Here is an 11,870-nt window from a genome sequence, read left to right on the forward strand (position 1 = left end):
CTCAGCACAGTAATTGGAGTCCTAGCCAGAGCAGTCAGGTAAGGAGGAGACAGGAAAGTCATCAAAACTGGAAAATAAGAAGTACAAATATCTCTAGTTTAAGATAACATGATTATATCTATAGGAAGTCCTAAAAACTTCACCAAAATCCCATTAGAACTAAGCAGCATAATCAGTAAATTTGCAGAATAAAAATTTTAAATGCAAAAATCAGTCATATCTCTATACACTGAAAATTATCTGAAAAAGAAATAAAACAATTCTATTTATAACAGCATCAAAAACAATAAAATAATAACTAAATTCATCCAAGGAGATAATATATCACTCTAAGAAATAAACTAAAACATACAGACAAATGTAAAGTTATCCCTTGCCTATGGATTGGAAGAATTAATATTGTTAAAATGTCCATACTACCCAAAGCCATCTGTTGATTTAATTCCTATCAAAATCCAGTGGCATTTTTTAAAGTAGGAAAAAAAATACAAAAATTTATAAGGAACCACAAAAGACCTTGTACATACAATGTTGGAGATATTGCACTCTATATCAAACTATAATATAAAGCTATAATAATCTAAATAGCATGGTACTGCCATAAAAACAATGGAATAGAACTGAGAGTCAAGATAAAATCCCATGCATGTAAAGTCAACCAGTATTTGACAAGGTGGTCAGGAAGACTCAGTGGAGCAAAGACAGTCTTGTTAATAACTGGGCTTGGAAAATTTTATATTCACATGCCAAAGAATAAAATTATACCTCCATCTAACACCACTCTGAAAATTAAGTATAAAGGAAAGAAAGGCAAATATAAGACTGGAAGTCATAAAATTCCTAGAAGAAAACAGTAAAAGTCTTTTTAACACAGGTCTTAAAAATTATTTTTGATGATACTTTAAGCATAAACAATTAAAAAAAAAACAAATGAAACTACATCAAACTAAAAATCTCCTACACATTGAGACAATCAACAAAATGAAAAGACAGCCTATATCATGGGGAAAAAAAATCTAAAAATCTTATAACTAATAAGGAGTTGATATCCAAAATACATATCATACAACTCAAAAGCATCAAAACAAATAACCCACTTAAAAGCTGTGCAAAAGACCTGGAAATACATTTTTTCCAAAGAAAATACATGAATTTCCAACAAATACATGAAAATGTGCTCAACATCACAAAACATTAGGGAAATTAAAATCAAACACGCAAGGAGATTTCAACTCAGGATTATTAGGATGAATTTATCAAAAAGACAAGAGGCTTACTATTAAACGCTAGCAAAGATATGGAGAAAAGGGAACATTTGTGTACTTTTGATTGGCTGATGAGTTGGTTTGGCCTCTATGAAAAACACTAGAGAGGTTCCCCAACATTTAACAAGACTACCATATGACCCAGAATTTCCACATTTGGGAAATGTATCTAAAATAATTGAAAACATTATGTTGAAGAGATATCTGCACCCATGTTCACAGCAACATTATTTATAACAGCCAAGAGATGATAACGACCTATCAACAAATGCTTGCATATAAAAGTTGTGCTATATTTAGACAATGGAGTATTATTCAGCAATATAAAGAAGGAAATTCTGCCATTGGTGACAATATGGATGGACGTTGAGGGCATCATGCTAAGTAAGAGAAGTCAGGCAGAGCAAGACAAATACTGTATGACCTGATTTATATGTGAAAAAAATAAACAAAAATTAAAATATCACATTTTTGGTTACCAAAGGTGGGCAGTGGGAAGAGGGAGAATTTGGTGTAGGAAGTCCAAACGTACCAACATCCAGTTATGGGATAAACAAGTATTGAAATGTTATGTACAACGTGAATACAGTTAACAGTGCTCTATGGTATATTTGAAAGCTGTTAAGCAAGTAGACCTCAAGTGTTCTCATAACAGGAAAATATATTTTGTTTCCTTTGTTTTTTGCATCTACATTTAGATGATGTATGTTAACTAATCTTATGTGATAATCATTTCACAATATATCAAAGTCAAATCATTATAATATGCATTTGAATCTTAAACAGCACCATATTATATCTCAATAAAACAGGGGGTGGGTAATTTAAAACAGTTTTACAATAATTTTCTTGAAATTAAAAGAAAATCTTGAAACAAAAGAAAATGGAAACACAACTTACTAAAACTTATAAAATACCATGAAAAGAATTATGAGTTTATTACAACAAATTAGTATGACAAGAAAAAAGAATTGCAAATAAACAACATTACTTCTCAAGGGAGTAGCGCAAAAAAAAAAAAAAATCCCACTAAGTTCACAAGTAGCAAAGAAATGAAATAACAAATGTGAGAGAAGAAATAAATAAACAAAGACTATAAATATTAGAAAACATCAATGCTAGAGGTTGTTTTTGAAATGGTAAAATTGACAAACTGAGCTATACTAACAAAGGGTAAAACAATATGCAAATGAATCAGAAATGAGAGGCAATATTATAACTGATACAACAGAAATACAACAGGTTATAATAGGTGACTATCAACAAATAAACACAAATAACTCGGATATCCTGGAAATAATAAACTCTAGAAATATAAAAACTACCAAAACTGACTAATAAACAAAACAGAAAATCTGAACAAACCAATGATGAATGAAAAGATTGTATCAGTAATAAAAAAAAAAAAAAAAAAAACATAAGAAGAGGCTAAGACCAGACAGTTTCATTGGGATATTCAACCAAACATTTAAATAGAATTAATACAGTCATCTCAAACTTTTTAAAAACATGAAGAGGAGGCATATTTACAAACTCATTTGATGAGTCCAACATTACCCTGATATCAAAGCTAGATAAGAACACTACAAGGGGGAAAAAAAAACCGGCAAGTATTACTGATAAATATAGATGCAAAATTTCTCAATGAAATATAAGCAAATCAAATTCAATGGTATATTGAAAAGATCACATACCATGTCAAGTGGAATTTATCCCTAAATCCAAGGACAATTCAACCTATGTAAATCAAACATGTGATGCATCACATTAATGAATGAAATATAAAAATCGTATGGTAATCTCAATTGATGGAGAAAAACATGTGAAAAAATTAAACAACCTTTCATAAAAAAACAAACAAATAATAAAAAACCTCAACAAATTGCTATACAAAGTAAGTAAGTAAACATAATAAATGTCATACTGGACAAATTCACAGCAAACATCATACTCAATGGTGAAGTGTTTTCTGACAAAAATATAAAGAAAATGTGCACTCACCATTCCTTTACCACATAATACTGGAAGTCCTGGCCAGAGCAATTAGGCAAGATAAATACATAAAAGTAATCAAAATTGAAAAGGATGAAGCAAAACTATTTGTTTGCATTTAATATGATCTTATATGTAGAAAATCCTAATGATTCCATCAAAAACCTATTACAAATAATAGACAAATTCAGTCAAGTTGCAAGATACAAATATCAACATGTGAAGAGCAGTGTGTTTCTATATACCAACAATAAACAATTTGAAAAATAAGTTTCAAAAGCATTCATATTTAAAATGTCATCAAAAAAATTAGGAATAAATTAAACCAAGTAGGTAAAATATCCTTACAGTGAAAATGACAAAACACTGATTTAAAAAAAAAAAAAAACTGAAAAAAAGATAAATGGAAAAAATTTTCATGGTTATGAATTGGAAGTATTAAAACTGTAAAAATGTCTGTGTCACCCAAAGCTGTCTATAGATTCAATGCAATCCCTATCAAAATTCAAATGACTTTTACACAGAAATACAGAAAACAAGCCTAAAACTTGTATGGAACCACAAAACACCCCTAATAGCCATATCAACCTGGTCAAATAATTAATCTAGAGATATCACAATTCCTAATTTCAAACTTTATTACAAAACTATAGTAATCAAAAATGATAGGTAACAGTAAAAAATGGAGACCAAGTCCAATGAAACAATCAAGTGCTCAGAAACAAACCCACTTATATAGTGTCAACAAGTACTTCACACGGGAACCAAGAAAATGTAAAGGGAAAACTATAGACTCTTCAATAAATTGTGCCGGAGGAAAACTGGATAATGGCCTACAGATGAATACAATTGGACCCCTTTCTTGCAGCACTCACAGAAATTAACTCAAAATGGACTGAAGGCTTAAATGTAAGACCAAAAACTAAAACTACTTGAAGAAAATGTAAACAAAAAGCTCCTTGCTGTGGTTTTGGCAAATATTTTTTGGATATGACACCAAAGGTTCAAGTAACAAAAGCAAAAACAAACAAGTGGAACTACAGCAAATTTAAAAAACAACAACAACAAAAAAAACCAAACAAAACAAAACAAAACAAAAAAGCCCCCCAAAAAACCTCCATAGCAAAACAAATAATCAGCAAACTAAAAAGCAACTACAGAATAAAATAACATACAGGCAATTTTTTTTCCATTTTTTAATCAAAAAACTTTTTTTATAAAATATATAAGTAAGTCATAAAATAATAGTAATAAAATTAAAAATTAAAAATAGGCTAAAGGACTTGAGTAGATTTTTTTTCAAAAAGACATATAGATGGCCAATAGGTACATGAATAAATGCTCAACATCACTAATCATCAGGGAAATGCAAATCAAAATCACAATGACACATCACGTCACACCTGTTAGAATGGCTATTATAAAAAAGAAAATGAAAATTTGCAAGAATATGAAGAAAAGGTAACACTTGTTTAATTTTTCAGTCAAAATATAAACTGGTACAGTCGAATGAATAAAAAAGAATTAAATTGGACCCCATCTTACACTACTCACAAAAATATCTCGCAATAAAATAGTCAAATTGTGACTTGAAATCATAAAACACCATAAAAAAAAATCATAGAGTAAAATCCCCTTGACCTTGATCTTGTAAATAATGATTATTTAGATATGACTCCAAAGTACAGGCAACCAAAGCAAAAGCAAAAAGAAACAAGCAGGACTAAGTCAATGTAAAAACTTCTGCATAGAAAAGAATTTGAAAGACTTAAAAGACATCATATGGAATGGGAGAAACTATTAGCAAACCATCTTTTGATAAATGGTATTTATGAAGTATATAAATACCTCATACAACTTAGCAGCCAAAAAAATAAAATCTAATTAAAAATGAATAAAATATCTGAATAGACATTTTCCTTAAGAAAACGTACAAATGTCCAACATGAAAAGGTTGTCATTAATCATCAGGGAATTGCAAATCAAAACCACGAGACCTTATCACAACTGTTACAATGGCTACAGTCAAAAAAGACAAGTGAGTACAAGGATTGGAAGGGATGTGAAGAAAATCCTTGTGTGTTGTTGGTAAAAATGTAAATAACCACAGCCACTAGGAAAAGCAGTATGGAATTTCTGTCAAAAATTAAAAGTAGTAGCCAGGTGTCCAAGCACCATTTGTCAAAGAGACTATCCTTTGCCCACTGAACGTGTTTTACTTCCATCTCAAATGGTAGTTGACCTAGGATACAGGGGTTTACTACTGGGTCCTCTATACTGTTAATTTAAACCATGTGTGTATTTTAATACCAATATCATTGTTTCTCATACTGTAGCATTGTGATTTAGTTCTAAATCAGGAAGTGTGATGACTCCCAACTTGTTCTTTCCCAGGATTGCTCTGGTGTCTGGGTCTCTGGTAGTCACATAAAAAAATTTTAAGATTTATTTCTCTCCATGTGTAAAAAATGCTGTCGGAATATTGATAGAAATTGCACTGAAACTGTAAATGGCTTTGGGTATTATGGACATTTTAACCTTTATTCTTCTGTTCCATTAGCCATACTTCTGGCCCAGTGTATCTTTCCACTTGTTTTGTCTTCTTCAATTTTTTCCATAGAAGTCTTATAGTTTTCAAAGTACAAATTTTTCACTTCCATAGTTAAGTGTATTCTTAGGTATTTTATTGGTTTTAATGCTATTTTGAATGAGGAAACTCTAGCATCTTCAACAAATGTTGCTGGGAAGATTGGAAAACCACAAGCAGAAAAATGAAATTGGACACCTACTTTCCGCTACTCACAAATATAATTTAAAATGGATTAATGACTGAAATGTAAGACCTCATACTTTAAAACTCTTAGAGGAAAACATAGAGAAGAAGATACTTAACTCTGGTTTGGGTAATAATTTTGGGATATGACCCCAAAACACAAGCCAGAAAAGCAAATATCAACAGGTGGGACTACATCAAACTAAAAAGATCCTGCACAGCAAAAGACATAATCAGCAAAATATAAAGCCTAATATAGAGTAGGAGAGAATTTTTGCAAATCATATATTGGATGGAGGGTTAATATCAAAATATACGTGGACCTCATATAACACAATAGCAAAAAAAAAAAAAAAGAGTAGAAAATCCAATATAAAAAATGGGCAGTGAATCTAAATTTATATTTTTCCAAAGAAGACACCCAAATACACAAAATGTACATGAAAAGATATTCAACATGACTAACAATTAGGGAAATGAAAATTGAAAGTGGAATGAGATATCCCCTCCCTCCTGTCAGAAAGGCCATCACCAAGAAGACAAGAGACAGTGCTGGCCAGGATGAGGATAAAAGAAAACCCCTGTACACTGTCGGTGGGGATGTAACCTGGTTCAACCACTATGGAAAAGCTATAGAGGTTACCCAAAAATTAAAAACAGAGCTACCATATGCTCCAGCAGTCCTCCTTCCTGGTGTGCATCTGAAGGAAGTGAAAACAGGGTATTGAAAAGATAGGTGCATTCGCATGTTTATTACAACATTATTCACAATAGCCAAGATATGGAAATGACCTGAGTGTCTAACAATGAAAGAATGGATAAAGAAGAAATGGCATTGACATACAATGGAATATTATTCTGCATTATGAAAGAAGGAATTTCTGCCATTTGTGATATTACAGATTGACCTTGAGGGTATTATGCTTGGTGAGATGAAATAAACAGAGAAAAGACAAACGTAAGATATCAGATATACAAAAACAAATGAACAAACAAAAAACAAGCAAGCAAACACTTAGAAACAAATTGTAAAATGGTGGTAACTAGGTGTCGGGGTGGAGGAAACGGGGAGATGTTAAAGGGTACAAATGTGCAACCAGAAGATAAATAAGTCATGCAGATCAAATGCACAGCACAGTGATTACAGACTGCAGTGCTGTACCAGTCTCCAAAGTTCCTAAGGTACTATCTTGTGAATATTCTTGCCACAAAAAATAAAGAAAATTATACTTGTGAGTCATGTGAGAGGTGTTAAATCTGTTTGTGATCACATTGCTGTATGTAAGTGGATCAAATCAACACACTGCAGACTGTGAAAAAAGAAAAAGTAGAGCTGCATGATTTCACTTACTCGTGTAATCTAAAAACAGCCGAATTCACACAAAGAACAGAGTGGTGGTTGTCAGGGCCTGGGAGTGGGGAAATGAGAAGATGCTCAAAGAGTACAAACGTCCATGTTTAAGATGACTAAGTTCTGGGAAATCTCATGAACAGCATGGTGACTACAGCTCACAATGCTGTATTATTTATCTGAAAGTTACTGAGAGCAGATCTCAAAAATTCTCACCACAAAAGGGAATTTTATGAGTTTATGGAAGTATCCTTATTGTGATAATCATTTCACAATATATATCTGTATCAATTCACCACATTACTTACTGGTAGGGCTGTGTCTGGGTCACTGTCTCTCAGGACTCAGAATTAAGTGAGTCTGTTTCACTTCATGGCTGAACATATTCAAATGGCCTGTTTATAAAATAAAAATAAAATGACTAATAATTCATTGTGACTGACTTCAAGAATTTTTTGTTGTTTTTAATTTTGTACCCATGCCTACATTTCACACTACTGGAACAAAATCAAATATACACCAAAACAAATAGCACATTACAATAATGATACCAGAGTCGTGAACATAAATATTCAATGTTTCTTCCTGATGTTTTCTAATCAGAAATGTTTTTTAAAATATTCAAACTCACCAGGTCCTAGCTGATAGCTATTGACAAAAGTCAAATAAGACAAAATGACAGACAACCCTGCAAGTGGTTTTAGATAATTCCATATTTTGTGCCAGAAATTAATTACCTCTTAGAAAACCACATAAAAATACTTGAAGCTCAAACCCTGGAACGTTTCTCAATTTCATCAAACTCACATGTTATTATCATATCTGTGTCCATTTAGGTGATGAGGTAGGTAAAGATAAAAAGTGATCTGTTCTTCTGTGTTTAGTACAATTAAAATAACTAAAAATGATTATAAAATGCTTCTAAGAAATTAGATAAGATCTAGAATACAGATGGAGATATGAAAATGCTTTTCCTTGCTCTATACAAGAGTAGTAGCCCATCAGGTACAAATGTGTCAGATGACAAGGTATCTTCATGTTAAAAACAATGCCATCACTGCAAAGGAAAGCTTTACTGATTGTACTGAAATAAAAGAAAAAAATAGAATTGGAAAAAGATCACGTTGCCATAAAATTGCTCATGGTCACAAATAGTATAGAGAAGCAACTGTGGCAGATGTAAAAAGACGTAGAAGCCATCATTCCTCCACTGAATATGATTACACCAAATTGTGACTTAATCATTTACCAAATTGTGACTTAATCATTTCATAAACGTAATGGATAACATTTCTGCTTCTATAATTTAAAATATAATAACCTTTAAAATATTCTATGAGAGGTGTGGTAGTCAAATTTGTGTTCTAAGAAGTACTTTAGACACACCTAAGAATAACTAATGGTCAGAAAGATCAAATGCAATCAGCTACCACCCCATGCAAATTAATGGCATTCAGCAGATATTCATATATAAAATATGTATTAGTGTACAATATTTAAATAAAATCAAATATTGTATTAATATCTAATGTAAAATATCAGGAAATGTGCTGTGCCAAAATTGGAAGCGTCCTGGTGTAAACAGATTACAATTTTGTATTCAGTTTTCATAATGGGATAATACTGTGATCTGAGCAGAAATTGTAAACAGATTTCTCCAAGAAAAATTCCTGACCACATCAAAAGTTGCACACTTACTATAAGGCCTTTCCCCTTGTTTACTCTCAGTGTCAGAAAGTGACTTGGATCTAGAATAGGAGAATAAAAAAACTTTAACGAGACATAGGAAAGCACTCTGTTAAAGAAAATAAATCAAAAGAAAAAAATGAAAGGGAAATTAAGATTCTACAAATACAAATACCAATTTTTATGGGAAAGGGTTAAAATTGAAAAAAGATTATATTCTTATTTCACCTTTTGAACAAAGGTATAGAAATCTAAGCTAAATAACTTCATATTTTGCATTTATTAGGAGAAAATGTATTTGCAATGAAAAGCAGTCATTGTCCTGCCTTTTAAATATTCTGACGATTTAGCTTTGAATATATTTCATCTCAAATGGTCTTAAGCAGTATGTACAATGGTTGGTATTTTAAAAATCGCCACTGTATTTGAAACTTATAAAAGTAATTCACAATTTTTAAAATTATATTCTTGTAAGAATTTGGTAGTGGCCTAGGTATTATTTTTAACAAAACTGGTCACCCTGGAATGCTGCAAAAGGTTTTTCAATAAGCTTATACTTACATATATTTAATACTGTCACTGTATTAATATTACGGAAACAACAGGCCAGCCAAGAAACAAGCACCACTCGGAGGGTTGGAATACTCAGATTTATTACACTGGCAGGCTCAGAGGGGCTTCTGCTCTGAAGCTCTGAGCACCTCCAAAACTTGTGCATTAGGCTTTATAGAGTTAATTGCAAGCATGGGGCTATTAGCCAATAAGGTGTTAACAGCAAAAGCAGGGAATCAGTACACTGGAATTTATCTATTAGGAACAGAGCATGTTACTTTTGGGAGCCCATGATTGGGTTAACAAATTGTAACAGACCCCAGCCACTCATCTCCTTAAAGAAGAACAAATGTGCTTAGTTAACTGCCTTGCAAACAGGCACCTGTGCATCCGCATGCCAGTCTCCTGGCCGTAAAAAGCAGAGACAATGCCTTGCTTGCATAGTTGAGGTTTTAGATAGAACTCTGCTCATTGCAAAGCAACAACCCAGGCCCTCAGCTATAAACACTGGGTGTGTCTGCTGTTAGATAGTCTTCTATGCCCAAAACAAGGAGCTGGCTGGGCTGGTGGCCTTTTCTAACATATCTATAAGGATATATCTTGTTCCCCTCTTCCCATGACTTCCCTAAAGATAAACAAAGCCTTTGCACTCACTTTGTAGTGATTTCTACAATCTCAATCCCACCCTGTCTTTCCTTAAATTCCTGTATTCCATCACACAACTGTTAGTGATTTTGCCTTTGATTGTACACAATAAATGTGGGAGCATTTGAGAGGCTCGTGGAGTTGGCTCCCGACTCCCTCTCCCTCTCTTGACTTTTTCCACAGAGTCTTGAGTAATTCATTCAGTCTCAGTGGGACTTCTGCTGGCCAGAACCCAGTTACTGGCACTTGTTGAGCTAGGATTTATGAGTTAACTTGTTAGCCCAGTAAACCAACACTTATTAAACTTCAGATTTCTGAGTTAGCCCAGCAGTACTTAGATCAGTAAACTGACACTTATTACACTTAGATTTAAGAGTTAGCTTGTTAGTCCAGCCCGGCTTTTCCTTCTCATTATGAGAAAATCTCAATCGTGGCAATATTTTGACTTGAAAATGAGATAAGCTAAGAAGCACATTTTAAATATAAAATATTTTAAGTACAAAATAAATAATTGTATTCCTTTAAAGACAGGAAATTAAAAGCATAATAAACTCTGACTTTGACACACAAAATATAAAAGTTAATATAATGTGTTTTCATACACCTCTTTCCCTGTTTCAGTAATTTCTCAGCCCCTTTCACGTTACACCCGAGTCCCCGCCCGTGACCTGTGGTGTAAACACCTCCGACTACACGGGGAAGGGGGGACCCAGGCAGTGAGAATGAGGGGCGCGAACACCCCCGTGGCCCCGGTGGACGCGGACCCTCACCCCCTCCCAGCAGGTGAGGACAACAGTCGAAGCGGGTCCGCCAGCGCACCAGTCCCCTCCTTCCTGGACTGGAAACCCAACTCGGCCAGGTCCACACACACCCCGGTGTGAAGCTGGCTTAGCGTGCGGGGAAACCGGCATTACCTCAGACAGCGAGCGAGGAGCGTCCTCCTCCTGCAGGAACGAGGGCCACGCGGTCCCGAAGCCGCCATGGCGCCGCCCGCTCCGCCCTGAGGAAAAGGAGCGTCGCCCCCAGGGAAGACGCCGACCACGTCTGTCGCGGAATGCGCATGCGCCCCACCATCTAAGAAATGTTGGCTTCGCGCGCCCCCTGCTGGTCCTTGAGGGCAATGCTGGATGTTCAGAACTCACTGGAGAACACATGACCCGTCCCAGCCATGATGCTAAATCACTGGAAATCTTAGTGCCCTGGTCTCTTTGTTAATGTCACTGGTGATGCTCTGATCCAGCCATGTCTGCTCTCTTGCCTGGATCATGCCTCGCTCCTTGGAACCACGCCTGGATCAGATGCAGAAGAGTCTCAAATCCCATATTTAGAGATGATCAGGGTTGGTCTGGAATCCAAACCCAAATCTCTCAACACCCTGGGGTCCTCTGAGGAGTGTGGTTTTCTCAGAAACGTCTGTTCCATGTCAGAAGCAGACCAAGCCTCAGGTAGCTTAGAAGGAATGTCATGCAGCCCATGCTTTGGACAGTTCTCAGTTCTGACCTGCATAATCTTGAGACCCTTTTGTAATTTCTAACACTCTGTTTTCTCATACCTGTATTGATGTTTATTTATGGCTAGCTGAAATATTGCTCTTATAATGCAGAGG

The 11,870-nt window shown here is 34.4% G+C and overlaps 1 protein-coding gene across 32 annotated transcripts in view; it reads right to left on the reverse strand.

Annotated features, from left to right (window-relative positions):
• Window positions 1-11,336, reverse strand: part of LOC141578015 (uncharacterized) — a 48,126-nt gene extending 36,790 nt beyond the window's left edge. For 5 of the 32 annotated variants that reach the window (XR_012507896.1, XR_012507892.1, XR_012507905.1 and 2 more), the window contains exons 1-3: window positions 11,179-11,335; window positions 9,080-9,129; window positions 7,690-7,776 (exon numbers count right to left, since the gene is read on the reverse strand). The gene's annotated coding sequence lies outside the window, so the exon portion shown is untranslated. Of the gene's footprint in view, window position 1; window positions 68-7,381; window positions 7,440-7,689; window positions 7,777-9,079; window positions 9,130-11,178 lie in introns of all 32 variants that reach the window. The other 27 variants (XR_012507894.1, XR_012507895.1, XR_012507891.1 and 24 more) reach the window with 14 other exon arrangements.
• Window positions 11,337-11,870: the final 534 nt, after the last annotated feature.

The sequence above is a fragment of the Camelus bactrianus genome, chromosome 6 (assembly GCF_048773025.1).
Source record: "Camelus bactrianus isolate YW-2024 breed Bactrian camel chromosome 6, ASM4877302v1, whole genome shotgun sequence".
Taxonomy (NCBI): Eukaryota; Metazoa; Chordata; class Mammalia; order Artiodactyla; family Camelidae; genus Camelus; species Camelus bactrianus.